The sequence below is a fragment of the Temnothorax curvispinosus genome, unplaced genomic scaffold (assembly GCF_003070985.1).
Source record: "Temnothorax curvispinosus isolate PA1 unplaced genomic scaffold, ASM307098v1 QBEX01005665.1, whole genome shotgun sequence".
In the NCBI taxonomy this organism is placed as follows: domain Eukaryota; kingdom Metazoa; phylum Arthropoda; class Insecta; order Hymenoptera; family Formicidae; genus Temnothorax; species Temnothorax curvispinosus.
Genome location: NW_020215445.1, coordinates 173121 through 180537, shown reverse-complemented (window position 1 = coordinate 180537; position 7417 = coordinate 173121). Strand labels below are relative to the sequence as shown.

At 35.9% G+C, this 7417-nt stretch overlaps 1 protein-coding gene across 3 annotated transcripts in view; it reads left to right on the top strand.

The window, feature by feature from the left end:
* Positions 1–7417, top strand: part of LOC112455029 (protein vein) — a 318859-nt gene that overhangs the window by 211090 nt on the left and 100352 nt on the right. The gene's annotated exons all lie outside the window — the stretch shown is intronic.

The following is a 7417-nucleotide window of genomic DNA, read 5'->3' as shown; positions in this document are numbered from 1 at the left end:
ATATTTTTCGCATATCGAATCCAATTTTCACAGATCTATTATCTCAAATTAGAATAAAAGGTAATTAGTCACTCACCGATTCGATGCGCAGCAGCGGAGTTGCAAGACAAACTATGTTGAACTGTAACATAAAAATTTATATAAATTATAGCAAAACGCCTTGAGTCATTAATTATTTTAGAGAATTGTTTCACGCAAAAGCGATAAAAAGTCAATCCCGCGAATAAGAAATTATATATGAAAGATAACAGATTTTTTATACTCACTCTGTGGTTGCTCCGCCGTTGCCCGATGCCTCCTAGACCTCCTCCTCCTCTCAGATTCCTTTGTTACACTCACACAACGCACTCCTGAAAACGGTTAATTACATTCACACGCGCCCACCAATTATCGAAATACAATTATTCGTGCGACATTTTACGCGGAACTCGACACGCACATTATCGTTATGTATTATGATGGATAAATTATAGAAAGGTACGAAATTACGATCTCCGAAATTGTGTTACGGAATCTTGAAACGCGTAGCATCTCGGAACGAATAAATCTTGACATACAGAAAATTTTAACATCACCGATATTAAAACGTTGGATTTATATTACGCGGCCGACAAATATGGAAATACAGGATTACTTACGACTGTAAATATCTTTACTAAAACTTAAACGCATCGCGACACTGCTCGGAATCTATCTTTTTCTTACTCGCGACGTACATATTTTCGAAAGAAAATGCGAAGAAAATACGGAGCAGTTCGTGCCGTTACTTGCCCGCTCGAGTCATACTTCGCGAATGATAATACGGCGATCCTGCGTAAATATGAGATCCCATATGGAAAAGAAACAACGAGCTTCGAGTAAGTACCAATTCGCCATCGTTATAAAATAAAATAAATCCTCTTAAAAATCACGATAGATAGTTATTTGTCCTAACACAAGAATCGTTAATCGTACCAGTTCGTAACCGCGAACAGCCTTCGTAAGGAATAATCGCATTTCTCGAAGTCGCTTTGCGAATGATAACGCGGGGCGCGGCGCGCGGCGGCCTTATGTACGCCGTAGCGCGCTGCTATCAAAACAAGTGTCATCAAGGCCGTTACGTCACGCGTCGGTTAGACTCGCTTTGTACAAAATATTTCAAACTACAAAACATGGGTACATGTATGTATAACATAATATACGAAATAGCTATACGCCGAATATTCCGTTTCTTGTATTTTAAATTGATTTTGATACACGAGCTGTTGCATATTTTGCGCTTCGTTTTGTGGACTCGTTAGCGTCGCCTAAAATAACGATTAATTACATTCGGCGGAAAGAGCGTTTAAATAGAATTTTAATTAACGAAGGAATTCGTTTCCGTTCGGTTGATATGTATATAAATGTATAGTAAATAATATGTTACTGTAAATTTTAGCTGTTACGCGCAAATTATTTAGTCCTTTTCTTTAATGACGAATTGAACAATTAATGTGAATCACTTTATTAAATCACTTTGTTAAATCTATTATTTGAAAAGATTTATCTTCACCTTGGATTGAAAACTATTTGTAGCTTGTTAATTAATTTATTATTATTTAAATATTTAAATTTTAATTCAAGAAAAGAATAAAATTGTATAATTTTGATTAATCAAGTCTTATAATTTTAATAAATTTCAAAAAATAAGATTAAATCGCTGCAAAGATTTTGGCGATGTATAATCTTATTCTTTTTCATATTAACTTATTAAAATCATACAATTTCACAACTCTCGCAACAAAAAATTTTTAAAAAGTAATGACAGAGTAATTTCCATAAATATTTTTCCAGTCAAAACGAAGATAAACTTTACTCTCCAAATATGGACATTAAATTTAGTATCGCTGACATGTTTATCGAGTTTGAGAAAATTAATTTCAAGTAAACGCGTGTCGCTGTCTTGTTAATCAATATGTCATACAAGAATATTATACAGCTTTTTTTTTCCAGAATACAAAAACGTACCAAAAAATCCTATAATTCCTATTTATCACGCTTTAAAAATCTATTTCTCAAGATAATCGTTCTCTTTTTAAGCCGCAATTTTTCTCAGCTCGATACTCAATATGAAATTTAAGAGCTATTAATACATACATAAGTTGACTCACGCGGATCAGATTTCTTGCTTGACAGACAAAAGAGAAATGTATTTTCTGGTGCCTCTCGATTTCGTCTGACAATAAGTGCCAAAAATATATGTCCACAGTGATTATCAAGCGTGTCGATAAAAATATAGATCAGAAAATCTTTGTTATATCTATATTAAAATATATTAATATTATTTATAAAAACTAATAATATTATATAATAAGTTGTTTTAATAGAAATGATTATATTATTCTATATCCTAAACTCTGCTAGTCTGCTCAAAAGAGATGAAAATTAGATTTAGCGATTCACTGCTGCACTTAGCGAGAATAAAATATAGATTTCGACGGATATTCTTTCCTATTCCCTTTAATGCACTTTTGTGCCTTGTTTTAAGACTTTTCGAATGGTTATATTGTACAGATTTTTAAACATTGATCAGATCCATTACGAAAGAAAGATAGATTACGACAGGAGAGGAGAGTGCACCTTTGCGCAAGGGAAGAGACACGGCCCTGGATTCTGTCGCAACTAAAATTAGAAATCGTGCCCGGCGTCGCGTCGGAGGCTGTTAAGAAGCGTCATGTTGTCTAGCCGTAGTTATTCGTATTTCACTAACGTAACTGATCCGTAATCGAGACGACGATGATATCTCAAATGACAGAGTGAGTCAGCGACTAGCGACTCGATACGAAAAGCTTTCGGGATCTACAAATAATGTGGTTATGAAGCGAAAATTTAACATAAAAAAAATTCGTATACGAGAAACAAAAATTTTATAAAAATAATGTACTTTCATAAATTTAAATTTTTTCCCAATTGAAAAATAGCTTTATGGATATGATACTTTACGCATTCGAAACAGACTTGGTCGTATTAATTTTTTAAATGTTAATAGGGATAAATTTTTAATAAATTGTAATAATGAAATAAAATTTTAAAAGAAATTTCAGGCCCGGTAACGGAATTAAATTTCATTTTTATAATGTAATATAAATGAATATAATTTGCGCGATATTATAAAACGATTTGCATTTATTTCATTAATTTTTAAGTTCCATGTTCATCTTTGTGAAACTTTATAATTAAATGTCAATTGAAATCAGGAATATTTATATATAAATAACAATTATCCAACAACCGTGCAAATTCAATTTGGCAAATTAATTATAAATAATACAGCAAACGCGGCAAATGCCCAAGTCAGAATGCGAATGCATTAATGCTCAATATCATCAACTAGCAGAACAAGTGATAAAGGTAGACGAGTGGTCGGCCATTATTTCAAGCCGTTCATGAAATGAAAGAAAATTGTTGCCATCAGACAAATTCATTAAATTACACCGAGTGCACGCAAAATCGGAACGTTCTCGTTAACTATATGTTTCATCGACATGTATACAGAATCTATTAAAAATCACGTGTGTTCCTGATTTGTCGTCACTATTCTCACAACGTTGCAACATTCGGTTTTCAATATGTTTGCAATTAACTCACGAATTGCAATGTTTTGTTAAAGCAAAACTCACTTGGAATCAAATGAAGAATTCGTTATATGTTTTTACATCTAAAAGTTAATTTGTGAAAAATATTTTTAATTTCGAAAAATAAAATTCTCAATAACTCATAATGTAATAGCTCGTGTTTTGGTGAAAGAAACAACTGTCTAAGTAGATTAACCAGATTGATTTAGATTGATTAAACAAAATTACATTTTTTATTTTTTATTTTTGTTCTGGAAGAGGCAAATGGAATCAGTTAAACTATGGTTCTACTTAAACGCCATGTGGGGAAAAATCGATTTTTCTTTCAATCTCTGCTACATGTATGGCTAAGAGAACGTACGCGACTCTTGACGCACTCCATGTGTATGGAATTCTTAGACGCTTTCTACCGCATTGAAAACGATTTCCACTTATCGATACAATCGCTCTCGGGGCGATCGGGGGGACGTTGGCAGACGGAACAGATAGAAGGATGCCTTCGCACGGTGAGGACGTCGATGCGCAGATGGAAAAAGAACGAGCATACGAAAGACGAGGAGCCACTGCCGTGAAATGACAGAGGGAACAGCAAAGAAAGAGAGAGAGAGAGAGAGAAAGAGAGAGAGATTCTATTCAATCGGCAGAAGCATTAACACAGCGAGGCAAGTCGCCCAAAAGAAAACCATTAACTACTTCTACAGGATGGAAGAAAAACAGACTTAGAGAGTCGAGGAGAGGATAGGTAGGAAGATTCTCTCCCCTCTCTTTTTCTTTCCTTCTCTCTCTTTTTCTTATTCGATATTCCCTCCCCACTTCCTTTCTCTGCCTTCGTCCGGCACTTTCTGCCTTTGTGAATGTATCTTCCTTTCTCCGGTTGCTGCCGGTTTCAACGACATGCCGTTTCCATTACAAGACTGATAGTTCTGCCGCGCCGTTCGCAGTGACGTCCACCATTAGGAATCCATTTCCCCGGCCGGTCAATCGAATTGCAACATTCCGCGGCATTTGGCGCGACCATCGAGCCGTCACGAAAGCCCGTGAATGAGAAACTTCTGCCTGTACTACAAGGTACATCGATGTATCCAACGACAAGCGATACGTTTCTACTCTGTCCTGACGACTTAAAAGCATCGGTGAAAGTCGCGGGGATTATCGACCAAGCCTGTCGCAGAATTACCATTGATGGATGGTTATGAAAGGATAAAAGCGTGCAGAAAATATATTGTTCATTTTGACTAATACTGTACAGTTTTTTAACGTTTTTTAAACGATGCGAATGCTTGATAACAATTTGTATATATACGAGATTTAATATAAAGAATGGATATTTATTAGCTTATTAGCACATTAGCTCATTATCACAATTTTTATTTAGATATTTATCAAATAATATTTGAGGATTTTCTAATTTCCATTTTTCAAATAATGCTTCCCGCTCAGTCAAAATCCAATCTCGACTTCGCAATCTTTTCCCCTCGTAGCTTCACCTCGACTCCATTTAAACTGCCGCCGCCGCTGCAGCATATCTCCCGGCAGCGACGACAAAAAGAGACAGGGGGCAAACGGCGGAGAACGCAGAAGGCAAATTAAGCGTAATGCTCGCGTCGCGACGCCGGCGTCGCTGTTGGAAAGGGGCGCGCGAACGGCGACCGCAATTCGCGGCGAAATGTCCGGCGGCTCGACGCTTTATTTTCCTCCTTTTTTTGCCACCCTCGTTTTTTCGAACACCCTCTGCCTCCACTTCCTTTCTTCCTTCCTTCCTTCCTTCCTTCCTTCCTTCCTTCCTATACCCTTTTCTTCTGCTCAGCTTCCATCTCACGAGAATCCGAGCGAACCGAGGAAAAGGACAGTGTTGTCGGAAAAAAGAGGGCAGATAATGAAGAACTTAATATTATAAGTTATTAACTTATGTTTTATATACGAGAATTGTGTGCTTATTTTATACTCGTACGCCAGGAATTACGACGGAGCAGACGTAATTATTACTCGTTTCTAACTACGTGTTTATTACGACAAACGAAATTCCGCGAAATGTTCATCTTGAATGTTGCATCTTGAATGAGAGACGAAATTACAAACGTTCGGTTTTATATAAAGTCTGTATTGAAAAAAATCCATTCTTCTTACAATCTGATATAATGCATTCATCACGTCATGAGAAGCTATCTTTCCTATGATTTTAATGACAAGCACGCAATAATCTTCATGAAAATGACTGTATATCGAGTTTCTTTGAAACAGACATATGTCTACTTTGTGACGATAATCTTGCAAGAATTATTTAGGTTAAAATACTAACTCAAGAAATAATTTAGTACGAGAGAACCTCTAATTATACAATTTAATCATATAATAATCGATTCACATTTTCTTATCGCGCGAGTTATTATCATGCAGTTCGCGAAGTTCGCGAAGTGCATTCACTTAGGATCATCACAGAATCCATTCTTAAGACTTAATACCATCTAAGCTTTGAAGTTACTGTCTAATCCTACTACCACTACCGATGAAACTCTTCAGAACATCGAAATATGTATAACCTGAAACTCTCCCTGCGTTTCTAAATTGCTATTTTATATGTATTTTACATATGTGTTCTTGTCGCTTCAATTTTCGGGTCGGAAAACATGGTTTGTTTATTAAATATGCCTATTACCAATTTTGTATATTAAAAGTACGTAAACACTAATAATAGATACTATTGCAAGCGTCAGATTGCTTGTATTGAATCATTAACAATATCATAATTCATAATTTCATAATAGCTTATTATTGTGAAATTTTGATTAATTAATCGATCGAATTAAAATAACATCACATGATCTCACTTTAATTCGGAAAAAGCCATCGATTCTTCCATCATCGGTAGAAATATATCCTTTACTTTTTGACGCTTTAAATGCTTAAATCCGAGTGGCGTCTCTAAAGCTCCGCGTAACTTTCGACAACTTCCAGCCGATAACTTCGTACACTCTCGCTCATCGCCGCATATCCGGGAGCGATATAGCCTGCGTTTGATCTCTGACGAAGAGACTTCCGTAACTTGCGCGATTCGGCAAACGGAAACTCGGAATAGCCTGAAGAGATTTGAACGACTCAGGGCTGCGTGAGCCGAAAGTCGTTGCGCCACTCTCCCATGGGATTTAATTAAAAACAAACGACGCGCGCTTATGAAACTACGTGACTAATTATTTTCCGGATAATAGGCAATTATGCGAGATGAATTTTAATCGTTAAACGAGAGATCCCGACAAGTTTCGCAAATTTGAATTCATTACTCTCTTTGTCTTTTTCCCTCTCATTGTCAGCGTATTTCGTACACACTGCAAAACTGCAACAAATATTTATACGATAAACAAGGGAAATTGCAATTGAGATTTAATTACCGCGTTTACTATAGCATGTTGTACACAGTCGGTATAGACAAAATATCAAACGTTCACCACTGCCCGTTACGGTTTACAATTCTATTGAAAATTAATATTCCTTTACCTGTTTTTGTATTTACGAGTACGATACGTTTTCAAAACCTGTTCAACAATAATCAATACATGCAACATATTTCAACAATGTAAACGTGAAGGTACGGTAAAGCAATACTTTCAAACAAATCTTAAAATTTTTCCTGAAAATAAACAATTGATTAAACTTCTAAATTAACTTGATAATTAGCCTTTCTCAATGTCCCAAATAGCCGAGAAAGGAAGAATAATAAATTAACTATTCTCAGGAAGTTAGCCGAGAATGTGGATGCGAGTGCTTATAGGATCGATCTCTCCGCACATGTGATCCGTGTTTCTCGAGAGAAACGGTAATAGACACTC